The sequence below is a fragment of the Pseudophryne corroboree genome, unplaced genomic scaffold (assembly GCF_028390025.1).
Source record: "Pseudophryne corroboree isolate aPseCor3 unplaced genomic scaffold, aPseCor3.hap2 scaffold_645, whole genome shotgun sequence".
Classification (NCBI taxonomy): domain Eukaryota; kingdom Metazoa; phylum Chordata; class Amphibia; order Anura; family Myobatrachidae; genus Pseudophryne; species Pseudophryne corroboree.
Window position 1 is genome coordinate 289,091 of NW_026970234.1, and position 26,119 is coordinate 315,209.

A 26,119-nucleotide genomic window follows, 5' to 3' on the forward strand; every position below is an offset into this window, starting at 1 on the left:
GTTGATGGAAGAAACATCTTACAAAAACTCTCCAGATTATTGATTTTTTAATATTTTTCTAGGAAACGTTCTAGATGTATGCTTATTAGCCTTTGTCAGTATGTACTGTTTGCAAAGTGTCTCGGTGGCGCAATCGGTTAGTGTGTTCGTCTATTAACCAAAAGGTTGGTGGTTCAATCCCACCCAGGGACGTAATTGACCTTGTGATCAGATTTTGGTGATATTTAAGTAGACAAGTCAAAATTTCAAACCCCCTCTTATTGTGTAGGGTACCTGGCCTTCTCTGATGTAATCAGAGTTAGATTTGATTCAGTGATTTTATAAAAAACAGCTAGGAAGCACAATTTAGCAGTGGGTTGCAGAGAAAAAAAATATGCTGGCAGAAAAATCCAATTGAGTGATTAAACAGCTCTTCATTTTCTGGAATTTATTTTTATGCTAACAAATTTGTTCTCTGAAAAGTGTCCACAAAGCCAAGTCTCTGATTAACACCTTTGTAAGGATGGTTTTTCACCTATTACTAAATTAAACTTGCTTCATTGGAAAGGCAGCAAGATGCATCCTCATTTCAATGTCTACTGAAATAATACAGGTTGACACCAGGAAACATTAACGCCACTGCATCTTTGCTGCTTTCTCACATGGAAGTCTGTTTAATGTGAAAACAAGGTGATATCTAATTAGCACACAGGTAAGGAATTACGAAAATCTTTATTTAAGGGTGAAGATGTTTCTCACAAAATTGTTGCCCCAATGCATCATTGAAATTCAAGCTGGAAAGATGATTTTAATATATCACTTGTACATTTTGTATTGCTCTTCTGGTGACAATGTAGTTTTTTTGTCAATTACCATTTTAATAACAGGGTAAAGAAAATTAAGTGGATTTTTGAAAGAAAACTATACTGTCAATATACTATTAAAACAAATTAAAATGGTAAAAGTTATTGTACTTTAAGTAAAAATAAAAGAGCAAAAATATCAATCCCAGTTTTGATTACTTAAATTAACAAAAAAAATGCATATAGCAAAGGATAGTTTCAATCTGCCTACCTCTGGGTTATGGGTCCAGCATGCTTCCATTGCAGTACTCTGCTGCCCATGTAAGTGCAAGAGATCCTGAAGCACTCACTCATCATGGGAAAGTACCAATGTGTTTATTCGTTGGTTGATGGAAGAAACATCTTACAAAAACTCTCCAGATTATTGATTTTTTAATGTTTTTCTAGGAAACGTTCTAGATGTATGCTTATTAGCCTTTGTCAGTATGTACTTTTTGCAAAGTGTCTCTGTGGCGCAATCGGTTAGTGTGTTTGGCTGTTAACCAAAAGGTTGGTGGTTCAATCCCACCCAGGGATGTAATTAACCTTGTGATCAGATTTTGGTGATATTTAAGTAGACAAGTCAAAATTTCAAACCTCCTCTTATGGTGTAGGGTACATGGCCTTCTCTGATGTAATCAGAGTTAGATTTGATTCAGTGATTTTATAAAAAACAGCTAGGAAGCACAATTTAGCAGTGGGTTGCAGAGAAAAAAAATTTGCTGGCAGAAAAATCCAATCGAGTGATTAAACAGCTCTTCATTTTCTGGCTTTATTTTTATGCTAACAAATTTGTTCTCTGAAAAGTGTCCACAAAGCCAAGTCTCTGATTAACACCTTTGTAAGGATGGTTTTTCACCTATTACTAAATTAAACTTGCTTCATTGGAAAGGCAGCAAGATGCATCCTCATTTCAATGTCTACTGAAATAATACAAGTTGACACCAGGAAACATTAACGCCACTGCATCCTTGCTGCTTTCTCATGTGGAAGTCTGTTTAATGTGAAAACAAGGTGATATCTAATTAGCACACAGGTAAGGAATTAAGAAAATCTTTATTTAAGGGTGAAGATGTTTCTCACAAAATTGTTGACCCAATGCATCATTGAAATTCAAGCTGGAAAGATGATTTTAATATATCACTTGTACATTTTGTATTGCTCTTCTGGTGACAATGTAGTTTGTTTTTGTCAATTACCATTTTAATAATAGGGTAAAGAAAATGAAGTGGATTTTTGAAAGAAAACAATACTGTCAATATACTATTAAAACAAATTAAAATGGTAAAAGTTATTGTACTTTAAGTAAAAATAAAAGAGACAAAATATCAATCCGAGTTTTGGATTACTTTAATTAACAAAAAAAAATGCATATAGCAGAGGATAGTTTCAATCTGCCTACCTCTGGGTTATGGGCCCAGCATGCTTCCATTGCAGTACTCTGCTGCACATGTAAGTGCAAGAGATCCTGAAGCACTCACTCATCATGGGAAAGTACCAATGTGTTTCTTCGTTGGTTGATGGAAGAAACATCTTACAAAAACTCTCCAGATAATTGACATTTTAAAGTTTTTCTAGGAAACGTTTTAGATGAATGCTTATTAGCCTTTGTCAGTATGAACTTTTGCAAAGTGTCTCTGTGGCGCAATCAGTTAGTATGTACGGCTATTAACCAAAAGGTTGGTGGTTCAATCCCACCAATTGACCTTGTTATCAGATTTTGGTGATATTTAAGTAGACAAGTCAAATTTCATACCCCCTGTTATGGTGTAGGGTACCTGGCCTTCTCTGATGTAATCAGAGTTAGATTTGATTCAGTGATTTTATAAAAACATCTAGGAAGCACAATTTAGCAGTGGGTTGCAGAGAAAAAGAAATATGCTGGCAAAAAAATCAAATTGCGTGATTAAACAGCTCTTCATTTTCTGGCTTTATTTTTATGCTAACAAATTTGTTCTCTGAAAAGTGTCCACAAAGCCAAGTCTCTGATTAACACCTTTGTAGGGATGGTTTTTCACCTATTACTAAATTAAACTTGCTTCATTGGAAAGGCAGCAAGATGCATCCTCATTTCAATGTCTACTGAAATAATACAAGTTGACACCAGGAAACATTAACGCCACTGCATCCTTGCTGCTTTCTCATGTGGAAGTCTGTTTAATGTGAAAACAAGGTGATATCTAATTAGCACACAGGTAAGAAATTCCGAAAATCTTTATTTAAGGGTGAAGATGTTTCTCACAAAATTGTTGCCCCAATGCATCTTTGAAATTCAAGCTGGAAAGATGATTTTAATATATCACTTGTACATTTTGTATTGCTCTTCTGGTGACAATGTAGTTTTTTTTGTCAATTACCATTTTAATAATAGGGTAAAGAAAATTAAGCGGATTTTTGAAAGAAAACTATACTGTCAATATACTATTAAAACAAATTAAAATGGTAAAAGTTATTGTACTTTAAGTAAAAATAAAAGAGCAAAAATATCAATCCCAGTTTTGATTACTTAAATTAACAAAAAAAAATGCATATAACAAAGGATAGTTTCAATCTGCCTACCTCTGGGTTATGGGTCCAGCATGCTTCCATTGCAGTACTCTGCTGCACATGTAAGTGCAAGAGATCCTGAAGCACTCACTCATCATGGGAAAGTACCAATGTGTTTATTCATTGGTTGATGGAAGAAACATCTTACAAAAACTCTCCAGATTATTGATTTTTTAATGTTTTTCTAGGAAACGTTCTAGATGTATGCTTATTAGCCTTTGTCAGTATGTACTGTTTGCAAAGTGTCTCTGTGGCGCAATCGGTTAGTGTGTTCGGCTATTAACCAAAAGGTTGGTGGTTCAATCCCACCCAGGGACGTAATTAACCTTGTGATCAGATTTTGGTGATATTTAAGTAGACAAGTCAAAATTTCAAACCTCCTCTTATGGTGTAGGGTACATGGCCTTCTCTGATGTAATCAGAGTTAGATTTGATTCAGTGATTTTATAAAAAACAGCTAGGAAGCACAATTTAGCAGTGGGTTGCAGAGAAAAAAAATATGCTGGCAGAAAAATCCAATCGAGTGATTAAACAGCTCTTCATTTTCTGGCTTTATTTTTATGCTAACAAATTTGTTCTCTGAAAAGTGTCCACAAAGCCAAGTCTCTGATTAACACCTTTGTAAGGATGGTTTTTCACCTATTACTAAATTAAACTTGCTTCATTGGAAAGGCAGCAAGATGCATCCTCATTTCAATGTCTACTGAAATAATACAAGTTGACACCAGGAAACATTAACGCCACTGCATCCTTGCTGCTTTCTCATGTGGAAGTCTGTTTAATGTGAAAACAAGGTGATATCTAATTAGCACACAGGTAAGGAATTAAGAAAATCTTTATTTAAGGGTGAAGATGTTTCTCACAAAATTGTTGACCCAATGCATCATTGAAATTCAAGCTGGAAAGATGATTTTAATATATCACTTGTACATTTTGTATTGCTCTTCTGGTGACAATGTAGTTTGTTTTTGTCAATTACCATTTTAATAATAGGGTAAAGAAAATGAAGTGGATTTTTGAAAGAAAACAATACTGTCAATATACTATTAAAACAAATTAAAATGGTAAAAGTTATTGTACTTTAAGTAAAAATAAAAGAGACAAAATATCAATCCCAGTTTTGGATTACTTTAATTAACAAAAAAAAAATGCATATAGCAGAGGATAGTTTCAATCTGCCTACCTCTGGGTTATGGGCCCAGCATGCTTCCATTGCAGTACTCTGCTGCACATGTAAGTTCAAGAGATCCTGAAGCACTCACTCATCATGGGAAAGTACCAATGTGTTTCTTCGTTGGTTGATGGAAGAAACATTTTACAAAAACTCTCCAGATTATTGACTTTTTAAAGTTTTGCTAGGAAACGTTTTAGATGAATGCTTATTAGCCTTTGTCAGTATGGAAATTTGCAAAGTGTCTCTGTGGCGCAATCAGTTAGTATGTACGGCTTTTAACCAAAAGGTTGGTGGTTTAATCCCACCTAGGGACCTAATTGACCTTGTTATCAGATTTTGGTGATCTTTAAGTAGACAAGTCAAAATTTCAAACCCCCTGTTAAGGTGTAGGGTACTTGGCCTTCTCTGATGTAATCAGAGTTAGATTTGATTCAGTGATTTTATAAAAACAGCTAGGAAGCACAATTTAGCAGTGGGTTGCAGAGAAAAAAAATATGCTGGCAGAAAAATCCAATTGAGTGATTAAACAGCTCTTTATTTTCTGGCTTTATTTTTATGCTAACAAATTTGTTCTCTGAAAAGTGTCCACAAAGCCAAGTCTCTGATTAACACCTTTGTAAGGATGGTTTTTCACCTATTACTAAATTAAACTTGCTTCATTGGAAAGGCAGCAAGATGCATCCTCATTTCAATGTCTACTGAAATAATACAGGTTGACACCAGGAAACATTAACGCCACTGCATCCTTGCTGCTTTCTCATGTAAAAGTCTGTTTAATATGAAAACAAGGTGATATCTAATTAGCACACAGGTAAGGAATTCAGAAAATCTTTATTTAAGGGTGAAGATGTTTCTCACAAAATCGTTGCCCCAATGCATCATTGAAATTCAAGCTGGAAAGATGATTTTAATATATCACTTGTACATTTTGTATTGCTCTTCTGGTGACAATGTAGTTTGTTTTTGTCAATTACCATTTTAATAATAGGGTAAAGAAAATGAAGTGGATTTTTGAAAGAAAACAATACTGTCAATATACTATTAAAACAAATTAAAATGGTAAAAGTTATTGTACTTTAAGTAAAAATAAAAGAGCCAAAATATCAATCCCAGTTTTGGATTACTTTAATTAACAAAAAAAAATGCATATAGCAGAGGATAGTTTCAATCTGCCTACCTCTGGGTTATGGGCCCAGCATGCTTCCATTGCAGTACTCTGCTGCACATGTAAGTGCAAGAGATCCTGAAGCACTCACTCATCATGGGAAAGTACCAATGTGTTTCTTCGTTGGTTGATGGAAGAAACATCTTACAAAAACTCTCCAGATTATTGACTTTTTAAAGTTTTTCTAGGAAACGTTTTAGATGAATGCTTATTAGCCTTTGTCAGTATGAACTTTTGCAAAGTGTCTCTGTGGCGCAATCAGTTAGTATGTACGGCTATTAACCAAAAGGTTGGTGGTTCAATCCCACCCAGGGACCTAATTGACCTTGTTATCAGATTTTGGTGATCTTTAAGTAGACAAGTCAAATTTCATACCCCCTGTTATGGTGTAGGGTACCTGGCCTTCTCTGATGTAATCAGAGTTAGATTTGATTCAGTGATTTTATAAAAACATCTAGGAAGCACAATTTAGCAGTGGGTTGCAGAGAAAAAGAAATATGCTGGCAAAAAAATCAAATTGCGTGATTAAACAGCTCTTCATTTTCTGGCTTTATTTTTATGCTAACAAATTTGTTCTCTGAAAAGTGTCCACAAAGCCAAGTCTCTGATTAACACCTTTGTAGGGATGGTTTTTCACCTATTACTAAATTAAACTTGCTTCATTGGAAAGGCAGCAAGATGCATCCTCATTTCAATGTCTACTGAAATAATACAGGTTGACACCAGGAAACATTAACGCCACTGCATCCTTGCTGCTTTCTCATGTGGAAGTCTGTTTAATGTGAAAACAAGGTGATATCTAATTAGCACACAGGTAAGAAATTACGAAAATCTTTATTTAAGGGTGAATATGTTTCTCACAAAATTGTTGCCCCAATGCATCATTGAAATTCAAGCTGGAAAGATGATTTTAATATATCACTTGTACATTTTGTATTGCTCTTCTGGTGACAATGTAGTTTTTTTTGTCAATTACCATTTTAATAATAGGGTAAAGAAAATTAAGTGGATTTTTGAAAGAAAACTATACTGTCAATATACTATTAAAACAAATTAAAATGGTAAAAGTTATTGTACTTTAAGTAAAAATAAAAGAGCAAAAATATCAATCCCAGTTTTGATTACTTAAATTAACAAAAAAAAATGCATATAGCAAAGGATAGTTTCAATCTGCCTACCTCTGGGTTATGGGTCCAGCATGCTTCCATTGCAGTACTCTGCTGCACATGTAAGTGCAAGAGATCCTGAAGCACTCCCTCATCATGGGAAAGTACCAATGTGTTTATTCATTGGTTGATGGAAGAAACATCTTACAAAAACTCTCCAGATTATTGATTTTTTAATATTTTTCTAGGAAACGTTCTAGATGTATGCTTATTAGCCTTTGTTAGTATGTACTGTTTGCAAAGTGTCTTGGTGGCGCAATCGGTTAGTGTGTTCGGCTATTAACCAAAAGGTCGGTGGTTCAATCCCACCCAGGGACGTAATTGACCTTGTGATCAGATTTTGGTGATATTTAAGTAGACAAGTCAAAATTTCAAACCCCCTCTTATTGTGTAGGGTACCTGGCCTTCTCTGATGTAATCAGAGTTAGATTTGATTCAGTGATTTTATAAAAAACAGCTAGGAAGCACAATTTAGCAGTGGGTTGCAGAGAAAAAAAATATGCTGGCAGAAAAATCCAATTGAGTGATTAAACAGCTCTTCATTTTCTGGAATTTATTTTTATGCTAACAAATTTGTTCTCTGAAAAGTGTCCACAAAGCCAAGTCTCTGATTAACACCTTTGTAAGGATGGTTTTTCACCTATTACTAAATTAAACTTGCTTCATTGGAAAGGCAGCAAGATGCATCCTCATTTCAATGTCTACTGAAATAATACAGGTTGACACCAGGAAACATTAACGCCACTGCATCTTTGCTGCTTTCTCACATGGAAGTCTGTTTAATGTGAAAACAAGGTGATATCTAATTAGCACACAGGTAAGGAATTACGAAAATCTTTATTTAAGGGTGAAGATGTTTCTCACAAAATTGTTGCCCCAATGCATCATTGAAATTCAAGCTGGAAAGATGATTTTAATATATCACTTGTACATTTTGTATTGCTCTTCTGGTGACAATGTAGTTTTTTTGTCAATTACCATTTTAATAACAGGGTAAAGAAAATTAAGTGGATTTTTGAAAGAAAACTATACTGTCAATATACTATTAAAACAAATTAAAATGGTAAAAGTTATTGTACTTTAAGTAAAAATAAAAGAGCAAAAATATCAATCCCAGTTTTGATTACTTAAATTAACAAAAAAAATGCATATAGCAAAGGATAGTTTCAATCTGCCTACCTCTGGGTTATGGGTCCAGCATGCTTCCATTGCAGTACTCTGCTGCCCATGTAAGTGCAAGAGATCCTGAAGCACTCACTCATCATGGGAAAGTACCAATGTGTTTATTCGTTGGTTGATGGAAGAAACATCTTACAAAAACTCTCCAGATTATTGATTTTTTAATGTTTTTCTAGGAAACGTTCTAGATGTATGCTTATTAGCCTTTGTCAGTATGTACTTTTTGCAAAGTGTCTCTGTGGCGCAATCGGTTAGTGTGTTTGGCTGTTAACCAAAAGGTTGGTGGTTCAATCCCACCCAGGGACGTAATTAACCTTGTGATCAGATTTTGGTGATATTTAAGTAGACAAGTCAAAATTTCAAACCTCCTCTTATGGTGTAGGGTACATGGCCTTCTCTGATGTAATCAGAGTTAGATTTGATTCAGTGATTTTATAAAAAACAGCTAGGAAGCACAATTTAGCAGTGGGTTGCAGAGAAAAAAAATATGCTGGCAGAAAAATCCAATCGAGTGATTAAACAGCTCTTCATTTTCTGGCTTTATTTTTATGCTAACAAATTTGTTCTCTGAAAAGTGTCCACAAAGCCAAGTCTCTGATTAACACCTTTGTAAGGATGGTTTTTCACCTATTACTAAATTAAACTTGCTTCATTGGAAAGGCAGCAAGATGCATCCTCATTTCAATGTCTACTGAAATAATACAAGTTGACACCAGGAAACATTAACGCCACTGCATCCTTGCTGCTTTCTCATGTGGAAGTCTGTTTAATGTGAAAACAAGGTGATATCTAATTAGCACACAGGTAAGGAATTAAGAAAATCTTTATTTAAGGGTGAAGATGTTTCTCACAAAATTGTTGACCCAATGCATCATTGAAATTCAAGCTGGAAAGATGATTTTAATATATCACTTGTACATTTTGTATTGCTCTTCTGGTGACAATGTAGTTTGTTTTTGTCAATTACCATTTTAATAATAGGGTAAAGAAAATGAAGTGGATTTTTGAAAGAAAACAATACTGTCAATATACTATTAAAACAAATTAAAATGGTAAAAGTTATTGTACTTTAAGTAAAAATAAAAGAGACAAAATATCAATCCCAGTTTTGGATTACTTTAATTAACAAAAAAAAATGCATATAGCAGAGGATAGTTTCAATCTGCCTACCTCTGGGTTATGGGCCCAGCATGCTTCCATTGCAGTACTCTGCTGCACATGTAAGTGCAAGAGATCCTGAAGCACTCACTCATCATGGGAAAGTACCAATGTGTTTCTTCGTTGGTTGATGGAAGAAACATCTTACAAAAACTCTCCAGATTATTGACATTTTAAAGTTTTTCTAGGAAACGTTTTAGATGAATGCTTATTAGCCTTTGTCAGTATGGAAATTTGCAAAGTGTCTCTGTGGCGCAATCAGTTAGTATGTATGGCTTTTAACCAAAAGGTTGGTGGTTTAATCCCACCCAGGGACCTAATTGACCTTGTTATCAGATTTTGGTGATCTTTAAGTAGACAAGTCAAAATTTCAAACCCCCTGTTATGGTGTAGGGTACTTGGCCTTCTCTGATGTAATCAGAGTTAGATTTGATTCAGTGATTTTATAAAAACAGCTAGGAAGCACAATTTAGCAGTGGGTTGCAGAGAAAAAAAATATGCTGGCAGAAAAATCCAATTGAGTGATTAAACAGCTCTTTATTTTCTTGCTTTATTTTTATGCTAACAAATTTGTTCTCTGAAAAGTGTCCACAAAGCCAAGTCTCTGATTAACACCTTTGTAAGGATGGTTTTTCACCTATTACTAAATTAAACTTGCTTCATTGGAAAGGCAGCAAGATGCATCCTCATTTCAATGTCTACTGAAATAATACAGGTTGACACCAGGAAACATTAACGCCACTGCATCCTTGCTGCTTTCTCATGTAAAAGTCTGTTTAATATGAAAACAAGGTGATATCTAATTAGCACACAGGTAAGGAATTAAGAAAATCTTTATTTAAGGGTGAAGATGTTTCTCACAAAATCGTTGCCCCAATGCATCATTGAAATTCAAGCTGGAAAGATGATTTTAATATATCACTTGTACATTTTGTATTGCTCTTCTGGTGACAATGTAGTTTTTTTTGTCAATTACCATTTTAATAATAGGGTAAAGAAAATTAAGTGGATTTTTGAAAGAAAACTATACTGTCAATATACTATTAAAACAAATTAAAATGGTAAAAGTTATTGTACTTTAAGTAAAAATAAAAGAGCAAAAATATCAATCCCAGTTTTGATTACTTAAATTAACAAAAAAAATGCATATAGCAAAGGATAGTTTCAATCTGCCTACCTCTGGGTTATGGGTCCAGCATGCTTCCATTGCAGTACTCTGCTGCACATGTAAGTGCAAGAGATCCTGAAGCACTCACTCATCATGGGAAAGTACCAATGTGTTTATTCATTGGTTGATGGAAGAAACATCTTACAAAAACTCTCCAGATTATTGATTTTTTAATATTTTTCTAGGAAACGTTCTAGATGTATGCTTATTAGCCTTTGTCAGTATGTACTGTTTACAAAGTGTCTCGGTGGCGCAATCGGTTAGTGTGTTCGGCTATAAACCAAAAGGTTGGTGGTTCAATCCCACCCAGGGACGTAATTGACCTTGTGATCAGATTTTGGTGATATTTAAGTAGACAAGTCAAAATTTCAAACCCCCTCTTATTGTGTAGGGTACCTGGCCTTCTCTGATGTAATCAGAGTTAGATTTGATTCAGTGATTTTATAAAAAACAGCTAGGAAGCACAATTTAGCAGTGGGTTGCAGAGAAAAAAAATATGCTGGCAGAAAAATCCAATCGAGTGATTAAACAGCTCTTCATTTTCTGGCTTTATTTTTATGCTAACAAATTTGTTCTCTGAAAAGTGTCCACAAAGCCAAGTCTCTGATTAACACCTTTGTAAGGATGGTTTTTCACCTATTACTAAATTAAACTTGCTTCATTGGAAAGGCAGCAAGATGCATCCTCATTTCAATGTCTACTGAAATAATTCAAGTTGACACCAGGAAACATTAACGCCACTGCATCCTTGCTGCTTTCTCATGTGGAAGTCTGTTTAATGTGAAAACAAGGTGATATCTAATTAGCACACAGGTAAGGAATTAAGAAAATCTTTATTTAAGGGTGAAGATGTTTCTCACAAAATTGTTGACCCAATGCAACATTGAAATTCAAGCTGGAAAGATGATTTTAATATATCACTTGTACATTTTGTATTGCTCTTCTGGTGACAATGTAGTTTGTTTTTGTCAATTACCATTTTAATAATAGGGTAAAGAAAATGAAGTGGATTTTTGAAAGAAAACAATACTGTCAATATACTATTAAAACAAATTAAAATGGTAAAAGTTATTGTACTTTAAGTAAAAATAAAAGAGACAAAATATCAATCCCAGTTTTGGATTACTTTAATTAACAAAAAAAAAATGCATATAGCAGAGGATAGTTTCAATCTGCCTACCTCTGGGTTATGGGCCCAGCATGCTTCCATTGCAGTACTCTGCTGCACATGTAAGTTCAAGAGATCCTGAAGCACTCACTCATCATGGGAAAGTACCAATGTGTTTCTTCGTTGGTTGATGGAAGAAACATCTTACAAAAACTCTCCAGATTATTGACTTTTTAAAGTTTTTCTAGGAAACGTTTTAGATGAATGCTTATTAGCCTTTGTCAGTATGGACTTTTGCAAAGTGTCTCTGTGGCGCAATCAGTTAGTATGTACGGCTATTAACCAAAAGGTTGGTGGTTCAATCCCACCCAGGGACCTAATTGACCTTGTTATCAGATTTTGGTGATCTTTAAGTAGACAAGTCAAAATTTCAAACCCCCTGTTATGGTGTAGGGTACCTGGCCTTCTCTGATGTAATCAGAGTTAGATTTGATTCAGTGATTTTATAAAAACAGCTAGGAAGCACAATTTAGCAGTGGGTTGCAGAGAAAAAAAATATGCTGGCAGAAAAATCCAATTGAGTGATTAAACAGCTCTTTATTTTCTGGCTTTATTTTTATGCTAACAAATTTGTTCTCTGAAAAGTGTCCACAAAGCCAAGTCTCTGATTAACACCTTTGTAGGGATGGTTTTTCACCTATTACTAAATTAAACTTGCTTCATTGGAAAGGCAGCAAGATGTATCCTCATTTCAATGTCTACTGAAATAATACAGGTTGACACCAGGAAACATTAACGCCACTGCATCCTTGCTGCTTTCTCATGTGGAAGTCTGTTTAATGTGAAAACAAGGTGGTATCTAATTAGCACACAGGTAAGGAATTACGAAAATCTTTATTTAAGGGTGAAGATGTTTCTCACAAAATTGTTGCCCCAATGCATCATTGAAATTCAAGCTGGAAAGATGATTTTAATATATCACTTGTACATTTTGTATTGCTCTTCTGGTGACAATGTAGTTTTTTTGTCAATTACCATTTTAATAACAGGGTAAAGAAAATTAAGTGGATTTTTGATAGAAAACTATACTGTCAATATACTATTAAAACAAATTAAAATGGTAAAAGTTATTGTACTTTAAGTAAAAATAAAAGAGCCAAAATATCAATCCCAGTTTTGGATTACTTTAATTAACAAACAAAAAAATGCATATAGCAGAGGATAGTTTCAATCTGCCTACCTCTGGGTTATGGGCCCAGCATACTTCCATTGCAGTACTCTGCTGCACATGTAAGTGCAAGAGATCCTGAAGCACTCACTCATCATGGGAAAGTACCAATGTGTTTCTTCGTTGGTTGATGGAAGAAACATCTTACAAAAACTCTCCAGATTATTGACTTTTTAAAGTTTTTCTAGGAAACGTTTTAGATGAATGCTTATTAGCCTTTGTCAGTATGGACTTTTGCAAAGTGTCTCTGTGGTGCAATCGGTTAGTGTGTTTGGCTATTAACCAAAAGGTTGGTGGTTCAATCCCACCCAGGGACATAATTAACCTTGTGATCAGATTTTGGTGATATTTAAGTAGACAAGTCAAAATTTCAAACCTCATCTTATGGTGTAGGGTACATGGCCTTCTCTGATGTAATCAGAGTTAGATTTGATTCAGTGATTTTATAAAAAACAGCTAGGAAGCACAATTTAGCAGTGGGTTGCAGAGAAAAAAAATATGCTGGCAGAAAAATCCAATCGAGTGATTAAACAGCTCTTCATTTTCTGGCTTTATTTTTATGCTAACAAATTTGTTCTCTGAAAAGTGTCCACAAAGCCAAGTCTCTGATTAACACCTTTGTAAGGATGGTTTTTCACCTATTACTAAATTAAACTTGCTTCATTGGAAAGGCAGCAAGATGCATCCTCATTTCAATGTCTACTGAAATAATACAAGTTGACACCAGGAAACATTAACGCCACTGCATCCTTGCTGCTTTCTCATGTGGAAGTCTGTTTAATGTGAAAACAAGGTGATATCTAATTAGCACACAGGTAAGGAATTAAGAAAATCTTTATTTAAGGGTGAAGATGTTTCTCACAAAATTGTTGACCCAATGCAACATTGAAATTCAAGCTGGAAAGATGATTTTAATATATCACTTGTACATTTTGTATTGCTCTTCTGGTGACAATGTAGTTTGTTTTTGTCAATTACCATTTTAATAATAGGGTAAAGAAAATGAAGTGGATTTTTGAAAGAAAACAATACTGTCAATATACTATTAAAACAAATTAAAATGGTAAAAGTTATTGTACTTTAAGTAAAAATAAAAGAGACAAAATATCAATCCCAGTTTTGGATTACTTTAATTAACAAAAAAAAAAAATGCATATAGCAGAGGATAGTTTCAATCTGCCTACCTCTGGGTTATGGGCCCAGCATGCTTCCATTGCAGTACTCTGCTGCACATGTAAGTTCAAGAGATCCTGAAGCACTCACTCATCATGGGAAAGTACCAATGTGTTTCTTCGTTGGTTGATGGAAGAAACATCTTACAAAAACTCTCCAGATTATTGACTTTTTAAAGTTTTTCTAGGAAACGTTTTAGATGAATGCTTATTAGCCTTTGTCAGTATGGACTTTTGCAAAGTGTCTCTGTGGCGCAATCAGTTAGTATGTACAGCTATTAACCAAAAGGTTGGTGGTTCAATCCCACCCAGGGACCTAATTGACCTTGTTATCAGATTTTGTTGATCTTTAAGTAGACAAGTCAAATTTCATATCCCCCTGTTATGGTGTAGGGTACCTGGCCTTCTCTGATGTAATAAGAGTTAGATTTGATTCAGTGATTTTATAAAAACATCTAGGAAGCACAATTTAGCAGTGGGTTGCAGAGAAAAAGAAATATGCTGGCAAAAAAATCAAATTGCGTGATTAAACAGCTCTTCATTTTCTGGCTTTATTTTTATGCTAACAAATTTGTTCTCTGAAAAGTGTCCACAAAGCCAAGTCTCTGATTAACACCTTTGTAGGGATGGTTTTTCACCTATTACTAAATTAAACTTGCTTCATTGGAAAGGCAGCAAGATGCATCCTCATTTCAATGTCTACTGAAATAATACAGGTTGACACCAGGAAACATTAACGCCACTGCATCCTTGCTGCTTTCTCATGTGGAAGTCTGTTTAATGTGAAAACAAGGTGATATCTAATTAGCACACAGGTAAGAAATTACGAAAATCTTTATTTAAGGGTGAAGATGTTTCTCACAAAATTGTTGCCCCAATGCATCATTGAAATTCAAGCTGGAAAGATGATTTTAATATATCACTTGTACATTTTGTATTGCTCTTCTGGTGACAATGTAGTTTTTTTTGTCAATTACCATTTTAATAATAGGGTAAAGAAAATTAAGTGGATTTTTGAAAGAAAACTATACTGTCAATATACTATTAAAACAAATTAAAATGGTAAAAGTTATTGTACTTTAAGTAAAAATAAAAGAGCAAAAATATCAATCCCAGTTTTGATTACTTAAATTAACAAAAAAAAATGCATATAGCAAAGGATAGTTTCAATCTGCCTACCTCTGGGTTATGGGTCCAGCATGCTTCCATTGCAGTACTCTGCTGCACATGTAAGTGCAAGAGATCCTGAAGCACTCACTCATCATGGGAAAGTACCAATGTGTTTATTCATTGGTTGATGGAAGAAACATCTTACAAAAACTCTCCAGATTATTGATTTTTTAATATTTTTCTAGGAAACGTTCTAGATGTATGCTTATTAGCCTTTGTCAGTATGTACTGTTTGCAAAGTGTCTCGGTGGCGCAATCGGTTAGTGTGTTTGGCTATTAACCAAAAGGTTGGTGGTTCAATCCCACCCAGGGACGTAATTGACCTTGTGATCAGATTTTGGTGATATTTAAGTAGACAAGTCAAAATTTCAAACCCCCTCTTATTGTGTAGGGTACCTGGCCTTCTCTGATGTAATCAGAGTTAGATTTGATTCAGTGATTTTATAAAAAAACAGCTAGGAAGCACAATTTAGCAGTGGGTTGCAGAGAAAAAAAATATGCTGGCAGAAAAATCCAATTGAGTGATTAAACAGCTCTTCATTTTCTGGAATTTATTTTTATGCTAACAAATTTGTTCTCTGAAAAGTGTCCACAAAGCCAAGTCTCTGATTAACACCTTTGTAAGGATGGTTTTTCACCTATTACTAAATTAAACTTGCTTCATTGGAAAGGCAGCAAGATGCATCCTCATTTCAATGTCTACTGAAATAATACAGGTTGACACCAGGAAACATTAAAGCCACTGCATCCTTGCTGCTTTCTCATGTGGAAGTCTGTTTAATGTGAAAACAAGGTGATATCTAATTAGCACACAGGTAAGAAATTACGAAAATCTTTATTTAAGGGTGAAGATGTTTCTCACAAAATTGTTGCCCCAATGCATCATTGAAATTCAAGCTGGAAAGATGATTTTAATATATCACTTGTATATTTTGTATTGCTCTTCTGGTGACAATGTAGTTTTTTTTGTCAATTACCATTTTAATAATAGGGTAAAGAAAATTAAGTGGATTTTTGAATGAAAACTATACTGTCAATATACTATTAAAACAAATTAAAATGGTAAAAGTTATTGTACTTTAAGTAAAAATAAAAGAGCAAAAATATCAATCCCAGTTTTGATTACTTAAATTAACAAAAAAAAATGCATATAGCAAAGGATAGTTTCAATCTGCCTACCTCTGGGTTATGGGTCCAGCATGCTTCCATTGCAGTACTCTGCTGCACATGTAAGTGCAAGAGATCCTGAAGCACTCACTCATCATGGGAAAGTACCAATGTGTTTATTCATTGGTTGATGGAAGAAACATCTTACAAAAACTCTCCAGATTATTGATTTTTTAATATTTTTCTAGGAAACGTTCTAGATGTATGCTTATTAGCCTTTGTCAGTATGTACTTTTTGCAAAGTGTCTCGGTGGCGCAATCGGTTAGTGTGTTTGGCTATTAACCAAAAGGTTGGTGGTTCAATCCCACCCAGGGACGTAATTGACCTTGTGATCAGATTTTGGTGATATTTAAGTAGACAAGTCAAAATTTCAAACCCCCTGTTATGGTGTAGGGTACCTGGCCTTCTCTGATGTAATCAGAGTTAGATTTGATTCAGTGATTTTATAAAAACAGCTAGGAAGCACAATTTAGCAGTGGGTTGCAGAGAAAAAAAATATGCTGGCAGAAAAATCCAATTGAGTGATTAAACAGCTCTTTATTTTCTGGCTTTATTTTTATGCTAACAAATTTGTTCTCTGAAAAGTGTCCACAAAGCCAAGTCTCTGATTAACACCTTTGTAAGGATGGTTTTTCACCTATTACTAAATTAAACTTGCTTCATTGGAAAGGCAGCAAGATGCATCCTCATTTCAATGTCTACTGAATTAATACAGGTTGACACCAGGAAACATTAACGCCACTGCATCCTTGCTGCTTTCTCTTGTGGAAGTCTGTTTAATGTGAAAACAAGGTGATATCTAATTAGCACACAGGTAAGGAATTAAGAAAATCTTTATTTAAGGGTGAAGATGTTTCTCACAAAATCGTTGCCCCAATGCATCATTGAAATTCAAGCTGGAAAGATGATTTTAATATATCACTTGTACATTTTGTATTGCTCTTCTGGTGACAATGTAGTTTGTTTTTGTCAATTACCATTTTAATAATAGGGTAAAGAAAATGAAGTGGATTTTTGAAAGAAAACAATACTGTCAATATACTATTAAAACAAATTAAAATGGTAAAAGTTATTGTACTTTAAGTAAAAATAAAAGAGCCAAAATATCAATCCCAGTTTTGGATTACTTTAATTAACAAACAAAAAAATGCATATAGCAGAGGATAGTTTCAATCTGCCTACCTCTGGGTTATGGGCCCAGCATGCTTCCATTGCTGTACTCTGCTGCACATGTAAGTGCAAGAGATCCTGAAGCACTCACTCATCATGGGAAAGTACCAATGTGTTTCTTCGTTGGTTGATGGAAGAAACATCTTACAAAAACTCTCCAGATTATTGACTTTTTAAAGTTTTTCTAGGAAACGTTTTAGATGAATGCTTATTAGCCTTTGTCAGTATGGACTTTTGCAAAGTGTCTCTGTGGCGCAATCAGTTAGTGTGTTTGGCTATTAACCAAAAGGTTGGTGGTTCAATCCCACCCAGGGACGTAGTTAACCTTGTGATCAGATTTTGGTGATATTTAAGTAGACAAGTCAAATTTCATACCCCCTGTTATGGTGTAGGGTACCTGGCCTTCTCTGATGTAATCAGAGTTAGATTTGATTCAGTGATTTTATAAAAACATCTAGGAAGCACAATTTAGCAGTGGGTTGCAGAGAAAAAGAAATATGCTGGCAAAAAAATCAAATTGCGTGATTAAACAGCTCTTCATTTTCTGGCTTTATTTTTATGCTAACAAATTTGTTCTCTGAAAAGTGTCCACAAAGCCAAGTCTCTGATTAACACCTTTGTAGGGATGGTTTTTCACCTATTACTAAATTAAACTTGCTTCATTGGAAAGGCAGCAAGATGCATCCTCATTTCAATGTCTACTGAAATAATACAGGTTGACACCAGGAAACATTAACGCCACTGCATCCTTGCTGCTTTCTCATGTGGAAGTCTGTTTAATGTGAAAACAAGGTGATATCTAATTAGCACACAGGTAAGGAATTAAGAAAATCTTTATTTAAGGGTGAAGATGTTTCTCACAAAATTGTTGACCCAATGCAACATTGAAATTCAAGCTGGAAAGATGATTTTAATATATCACTTGTACATTTTGTATTGCTCTTCTGGTGACAATGTAGTTTGTTTTTGTCAATTACCATTTTAATAATAGGGTAAAGAAAATGAAGTGGATTTTTGAAAAAAAACAATACTGTCAATATACTATTAAAACAAATTAAAATGGTAAAAGTTATTGTACTTTAAGTAAAAATAAAAGAGACAAAATATCAATCCCAGTTTTGGATTACTTTAATTAACAAAAAAAAAATGCATATAGCAGAGGATAGTTTCAATCTGCCTACCTCTGGGTTATGGGCCCAGCATGCTTCCATTGCAGTACTCTGCTGCACATGTAAGTGCAAGAGATCCTGAAGCACTCACTCATCATGGGAAAGTACCAATGTGTTTCTTCGTTGGTTGATGGAAGAAACATCTTACAAAAACTCTCCAGATTATTAACTTTTGAAAGTTTTTCTAGGAAACGTTTTAGATGAATGCTTATTAGCCTTTGTCAGTATGTGCTTTTGCAAAGTGTCTCTGTGGCGCAATCAGTTAGTGTGTACGGCTATTAACCAAAAGGTTGGTGGTTCAATCCCACCCAGGGACCTAATTGACCTTGTTATCAGATTTTGGTGATCTTTAAGTAGACAAGTCAAAATTTCAAACCCCCTGTTATGGTGTAGGGTACCTGGCCTTCTCTGATGTAATCAGAGTTAGATTTGATTCAGTGATTTTATAAAAACAGCTAGGAAGCACAATTTAGCAGTGGGTTGCAGAGAAAAAAAATATGCTGGCAGAAAAATCCAATTGAGTGATTAAACAGCTCTTCATTTTCTGGCTTTATTTTTATGCTAACAAATTTGTTCTCTGAAAAGTGTCCACAAAGCCAAGTCTCTGATTAACACCTTTGTAAGGATGGTTTTTCACCTATTACTAAATTAAACTTGCTTCATTGGAAAGGCAGCAAGATGCATCCTCATTTCAATGTCTACTAAAATAATACAAGTTGACACCAGGAAACATTAACGCCACTGCATCCTTGCTGCTTTCTCATGTGGAAGTCTGTTTAATATGAAAACAAGGTGATATCTAATTAGCACACAGGTAAGGAATTAAGAAAATCTTTATTTAAGGGTGAAGATGTTTCTCACAAAATCGTTGCCCCAATGCATCATTGAAATTCAAGCTGGAAATGTGATTTTAATATATCACTTGTACATTTTGTATTGCTCTTCTGGTGACAATGTAGTTTGTTTTTGTCAATTACCATTTTAATAATAGGGTAAAGAAAATGAAGTGGATTTTTGAAAGAAAACAATACTGTCAATATACTATTAAAACAAATTAAAATGGTAAAAGTTATTGTACTTTAAGTAAAAATAAAAGAGACAAAATATCAATCCCAGTTTTGGATTACTTTAATTAACAAAAAAAAAATGCATATAGCAGAGGATAGTTTCAATCTGCCTACCTCTGGGTTATGGGCCCAGCATGCTTCCATTGCAGTACTCTGCTGCACATGTAAGTTCAAGAGATCCTGAAGCACTCACTCATCATGGGAAAGTACCAATGTGTTTCTTCGTTGGTTGATGGAAGAAACATCTTACAAAAACTCTCCAGATTATTGACTTTTTAAAGTTTTTCTAGGAAACGTTTTAGATGAATGCTTATTAGCCTTTGTCAGTATGGACTTTTGCAAAGTGTCTCTGTGGCGCAATCAGTTAGTATGTACGGCTATTAACCAAAAGGTTGGTGGTTCAATCCCACCCAGGGACCTAATTGACCTTGTTATCAGATTTTGGTGATCTTTAAGTAGACAAGTCAAAATTTCAAACCCCCTGTTATGGTGTAGGGTACCTGGCCTTCTCTGATGTAATCAGAGTTAGATTTGATTCAGTGATTTTATAAAAACAGCTAGGAAGCACAATTTAGCAGTGGGTTGCAGAGAAAAAAAATATGCTGGCAGAAAAATCCAATTGAGTGATTAAACAGCTCTTTATTTTCTGGCTTTATTTTTATGCTAACAAATTTGTTCTCTGAAAAGTGTCCACAAAGCCAAGTCTCTGATTAACACCTTTGTAAGGATGGTTTTTCACCTATTACTAAATAAAACTTGCTTCATTGGAAAGGCAGCAAGATGCATCCTCATTTCAATGTCTACTGAAATAATACAGGTTGACACCAGGAAACATTAACGCCACTGCATCCTTGCTGCTTTCTCATGTGGAAGTCTGTTTAATGTGAAAACAAGGTGATATCTAATTAGCACACAGGTAAGGAATTAAGAAAATCTTTATTTAAGGGTGAAGATGTTTCTCACAAAATCGTTGCCCCCATGCATCATTGAAATTCAAGCTGGAAAGATGATTTTAATATATCACTTGTACATTTTGTATTGCTCTTCTGGTGACAATGTAGTTTGTTTTTGTCAATTACCATTTTATTATAGGGTAAAGAAAATTAAGTGGATTTTTGAAAGAAAACAATACTGTCAATATACTATTAAAACAAATTAAAATGGTAAAAGTTATTGTACTTTAAGTAAAAATAAAAGAGCCAAAATATCAATCCCAGTTTTGGATTACTTTAATTAACAAACAAAAAAATGCATATAGCAGAGGATAGTTTCAATCTGCCTACCTCTGGGTTATGGGCCCAGCATGCTTCCATTGCAGTACTCTGCTGCACATGTAAGTGCAAGAGATCCTGAAGCACTCACTTATCATGGGAAAGTACCAATGTGTTTCTTCGTTGGTTGATGGAAGAAACATCTTACAAAAACTCTCCAGATTATTGACTTTTTAAAGTTTTTCTAGGAAACGTTTTAGATGAATGCTTATTAGCCTTTGTCAGTATGGACTTTTGCAAAGTGTCTCTGTGGCGCAATCGGTTAGTGTGTTTGGCTATTAACCAAAAGGTTGGTGGTTCAATCCCACCCAGGGACGTAATTAACCTTGTGATCAGATTTTGGTGATATTTAAGTAGACAAGTCAAAATTTCAAACCTCCTCTTATGGTGTAGGGTACATGGCCTTCTCTGATGTAATCAGAGTTAGATTTGATTCAGTGATTTTATAAAAAACAGCTAGGAAGCACAATTTAGCAGTGGGTTGCAGAGAAAAAAAATATGCTGGCAGAAAAATCCAATCGAGTGATTAAACAGCTCTTCATTTTCTGGCTTTATTTTTATGCTAACAAATTTGTTCTCTGAAAAGTGTCCACAAAGCCAAGTCTCTGATTAACACCTTTGTAAGGATGGTTTTTCACCTATTACTAAATTAAACTTGCTTCATTGGAAAGGCAGCAAGATGCATCCTCATTTCAATGTCTACTGAAATAATACAAGTTGACACCAGGAAACATTAATGCCACTGCATCCTTGCTGCTTTCTCATGTGGAAGTCTGTTTAATGTGAAAACAAGGTGATATCTAATTAGCACACAGGTAAGGAATTAAGAAAATCTTTATTTAAGGGTGAAGATGTTTCTCACAAAATTGTTGACCCAATGCAACATTGAAATTCAAGCTGGAAAGATGATTTTAATATATCACTTGTACATTTTGTATTGCTCTTCTGGTGACAATGTAGTTTGTTTTTGTCAATTACCATTTTAATAATAGGGTAAAGAAAATGAAGTGGATTTTTGAAAGAAAGCAATACTGTCAATATACTATTAAAACAAATTAAAATGGTAAAAGTTATTGTACTTTAAGTAAAAATAAAAGAGACAAAATATCAATCCCAGTTTTGGATTACTTTAATTAACAAAAAAAAAATGCATATAGCAGAGGATAGTTTCAATCTGCCTACCTCTGGGTTATGGGCCCAGCATGCTTCCATTGCAGTACTCTGCTGCACATGTAAGTGCAAGAGATCCTGAAGCACTCACTCATCATGGGAAAGTACCAATGTGTTTCTTCGTTGGTTGATAGAAGAAACATCTTACAAAAACTCTCCAGATTATTGACTTTTTTAAGTTTTTCTAGGAAACGTTTCAGATGAATGCTTATTAGCATTTGTCAGTATGTACTTTTGCAAAGTGTCTCTGTGGCGCAATCAGTTAGTGTGTACGGCTATTAACCAAAAGGTTGGTGGTTCAATCCCACCCAGGGACGTAATTGACCTTGTTATCAGATTTTGGTGATCTTTAAGTAGACAAGTCAAATTTCATACCCCCTGTTATGGTGTAGGGTACCTGGCCTTCTCTGATGTAATCAGAGTTAGATTTGATTCAGTGATTTTATAAAAACATCTAGGAAGCACAATTTAGCAGTGGGTTGCAGAGAAAAAGAAATATGCTGGCAAAAAAATCAAATTGCGTGATTAAACAGCTCTTCATTTTCTGGCTTTATTTTTATGCTAACAAATTTGTTCTCTGAAAAGTGTCCACAAAGCCAAGTCTCTGATTAACACCTTTGTAGGGATGGTTTTTCACCTATTACTAAATTAAACTTGCTTCATTGGAAAGGCAGCAAGATGTATCCTCATTTCAATGTCTACTGAAATAATACAGGTTGACACCAGGAAACATTAACGCCACTGCATCCTTGCTGCTTTCTCATGTGGAAGTCTGTTTAATGTGAAAACAAGGTGATATCTAATTAGCACACAGGTAAGGAATTAAGAAAATCTTTATTTAAGGGTGAAGATGTTTCTCACAAAATTGTTGACCCAATGCATCATTGAAATTCAAGCTGGAAAGATGATTTTAATATATCACTTGTACATTTTGTATTGCTCTTCTGGTGACAATGTAGTTTGTTTTTGTCAATTACCATTTTAATAATAGGGTAAAGAAAATGAAGTGGATTTTTGAAAGAAAACAATACTGTCAATATACTATTAAAACAAATTAAAATGGTAAAAGTTATTGTACTTTAAGTAAAAATAAAACAGACAAAATATCAATCCCAGTTTTGGATTACTTTAATTAACAAACAAAAAAATGCATATAGCAGAGGATAGTTTCAATCTGCCTACCTCTGGGTTATGGGCCCAGCATGCTTCCATTGCAGTACTCTGCTGCACATGTAAGTTCAAGAGATCCTGAAGCACTCACTCATCATGGGAAAGTACCAATGTGTTTCTTCGTTGGTTGATGGAAGAAACATCTTACAAAAACTTTCCAGATTATTGACTTTTTAAAGTTTTTCTAGGAAACGTTTTAGATGAATGCTTATTAGCCTTTGTCAGTATGGACTTTTGCAAAGTGTCTCTGTGGCGCAATCAGTTAGTATGTATGGCTATTAACCAAAAGGTTGGTGGTTCAATCCCACCCAGGGACCTAATTGACCTTGTTATCAGATTTTGGTGATCTTTAAGTAGACAGTCAAAATTTCATACCCCCTTTTATGGTGTAGGGTACCTGGCCTTCTCTGATGTAATCAGAGTTAGATTTGATTCAGTGATTTTATAAAAACAGCTAGGAAGCACAATTTAGCAGTGGGTTGCAGAGAAAAAAAATATGCTGGCAGAAAAATCCAATTGAGTGATTAAACAGCTCTTTATTTTCTGGCTTTATTTTTATGCTAACAAATTTGTTCTCTGAAAAGTGTCCACAAAGCCAAGTCTCTGATTAACACCTTTGTAAGGATGGTTTTTCACCTATTACTAAATTAAACTTGCTTCATTGGAAAGGCAGCAAGATGCATCCTCATTTCAATGTCTACTGAAATAATACAGGTTGACACCAGGAAACATTAACGCCACTGCATCCTTGCTGCTTTCTCATGTGGAAGTCTGTTTAATGTGAAAACAAGGTGATATCTAATTAGCACACAGGTAAGGAATTAAGAAAATCTTTATTTAAGGGTGAAGATGTTTCTCACAAAATCGTTGCCCCAATGCATCATTGAAATTCAAGCTGGAAAGATGATTTTAATATATCACTTGTACATTTTGTATTGCTCTTCTGGTGACAATGTAGTTTGTTTTTGTCAATTACCATTTTAATAATAGGGTAAAGAAAATGAAGTGGATTTTTGAAAGAAAACAATACTGTCAATATACTATTAAAACAAATTAAAATGGTAAAAGTTATTGTACTTTAAGTAAAAATAAAAGAGACAAAATATCAATCCCAGTTTTGGATTACTTTAATTAACACAAAAAAAATGCATATAGCAGAGGATAGTTTCAATCTGCCTACCTCTGGGTTATGGGCCCAGCATCACTGTATGCAAATCCGTCTTCTGCAGACCTTCCCCCAGGAATGCTTGTACTAGTTGTTGCATTTGGTTTGTTGTTTGGGGGTGCTTCAGTATTAGGCAGCCTTCTGCCCTCCCATGTTCATTTGAAAATATGTGTTCTCCCTGCAGTTGTTGTCCCCAGATGAGAGTTCCCTTGTGCTGCCTCAGTTGAATCGCCTTTACTTGACAGAGATGTGCCTGAGCAGCGGCCCTCCCCAGCCCTATCCCAAATCATACTTATTTTGCATAGGAGATATCATGGTCATGAAGATTGTTCTCCCAGGGTGAGGTTCATTCATTGCATTCTGGGTATGATGACCCCTGTGATTTCCCCAAATATGGGAAACTCGACTGCATTATTTGTGGTAGTGGGGGACTGTGTTTGTGCTTTCCTCTGGTCAGCTCTGGTAAAAGTCAGATTTCTTTGTCTCAGATCTTCCTCTAGCCTTGTTCTTCTTTCGAGAGTTCCCTTGTGCTGCCTCAGTTGGATCTCCTTCACTTGACAGGGGGGTGCCCGAGCAGCGACCCTCCCCAGCTCTAGCCCAACTCCTACTTACCTGCCAGGTGAGATACTATGATCAGGAAGGTGCTTCTCCCAGGGCAAGGCTCACCCATTGCACTCTGGGTGTGCTGCCCCTTTGATTTCCCCAAATGTGGGACACTTGACTGCATAATTTGTGTTTCCCCTGGTCGGCTCTCATATAATTCAGATCTCTTTGTCTCAGGTCTCTCTTCAGCCTAGTTTGCTGTCTGTTTCCACTTCTCTTTTCTTGAGCCGCTCCCTTCTATGCCCTTGCACACTAGCCTGACTTCTCCCATCTGCTTACTTTGTGCCTTCCAACGCACAATGCGAACTACAGGTAGTGCTGCAGGGCCCACACCCTTTTACTTGCCTTACAGAGCAGCTCTGGAGCTGTTACAGTGCCCAGCTGCTGCAAGAAATCAGCTTGAATGCTTCAGGGGCTGGGGCATAGCCAACATGAGCCCCACACCGAAGGAGGGTGGAGGTGTTTAATGCGAACTAGGGGTCATCCAAGCGCCGCAAAAGGCCGCCATGCCCTGCATGCCCCTTTTCTCTTTTCATATGCAGACGAGGGTTGAAGCCAACTTTGACCCACTGCTTGGATGACATCACCATATGCAAATCCATCTGCTGCAGGCCTTCCCCCAGGAATGCTTGCACTAGTTGTTGCATTTGGTTTGTTGTTTGGGGGTGCTTCAGTATTAGGCAGCCTTCTGCCCTCCCATGTTCATCTGAAAATATGTGTTCTCCCTGCAGTTGTTGTCCCCAGATGAGAGTTCCCTTGTGCTGCCTCAGTTGAATCTCCTTTACTTGACAGAGATGTGCCTGAGCAGCGGCCCTCCCCAGCCCTATCCCAAATCATACTTATTTTGCATAGGAGATACCATGGTCATGAAGATTGTTCTCCCAGGGTGAGGTTCATTCATTGCATTCTGGGTATGCTGACCCCTGTGATTTCCCCAAATGTGGGAAACTCGACTGCATTATTTGTGGTAGTGGGGGACTGTGTTTGTGCTTTCCTCTGGTCAGCTCTGGTAAAAGTCAGATTTCTTTGTCTCAGATCTTCCTCTAGCCTTGTTCTTCTTTCGAGAGTTCCCTTGTGCTGCCTCAGTTGGATCTCCTTCACTTGACAGGG

General features: G+C 35.5%; 6 non-coding genes and 1 pseudogene across 6 annotated transcripts; all 7 read left to right on the plus strand.

The window, feature by feature from the left end:
* Positions 1-8,284: 8,284 nt before the first annotated feature.
* On the plus strand, positions 8,285-8,358 carry TRNAN-GUU (transfer RNA asparagine (anticodon GUU)). Its single transcript has one exon. It is a non-coding gene; the product is annotated as a tRNA-Asn (tRNA).
* A 2,261-nt stretch (positions 8,359-10,619) lies between these two features.
* TRNAY-AUA (transfer RNA tyrosine (anticodon AUA)) lies at positions 10,620-10,693 on the plus strand. The gene has a single exon. It is a non-coding gene; the product is annotated as a tRNA-Tyr (tRNA).
* Positions 10,694-12,957: 2,264 nt separating this feature from the next.
* TRNAN-AUU (transfer RNA asparagine (anticodon AUU)) lies at positions 12,958-13,031 on the plus strand. Its single transcript has one exon. It is a non-coding gene; the product is annotated as a tRNA-Asn (tRNA).
* An 8,113-nt stretch (positions 13,032-21,144) lies between these two features.
* Positions 21,145-21,218, plus strand: TRNAN-AUU (transfer RNA asparagine (anticodon AUU)). Its single transcript has one exon. It is a non-coding gene; the product is annotated as a tRNA-Asn (tRNA).
* A 3,476-nt stretch (positions 21,219-24,694) lies between these two features.
* On the plus strand, positions 24,695-24,858 carry LOC135036413 (U1 spliceosomal RNA). The gene has a single exon (XR_010231180.1). It is a non-coding gene; the product is annotated as a U1 spliceosomal RNA (small nuclear RNA).
* A 152-nt stretch (positions 24,859-25,010) lies between these two features.
* Positions 25,011-25,152, plus strand: LOC135036379 (U1 spliceosomal RNA; annotated as a pseudogene).
* Positions 25,153-25,844: 692 nt separating this feature from the next.
* LOC135036393 (U1 spliceosomal RNA) lies at positions 25,845-26,008 on the plus strand. The gene has a single exon (XR_010231161.1). It is a non-coding gene; the product is annotated as a U1 spliceosomal RNA (small nuclear RNA).
* The last annotated feature ends 111 nt before the right edge of the window (positions 26,009-26,119 follow it).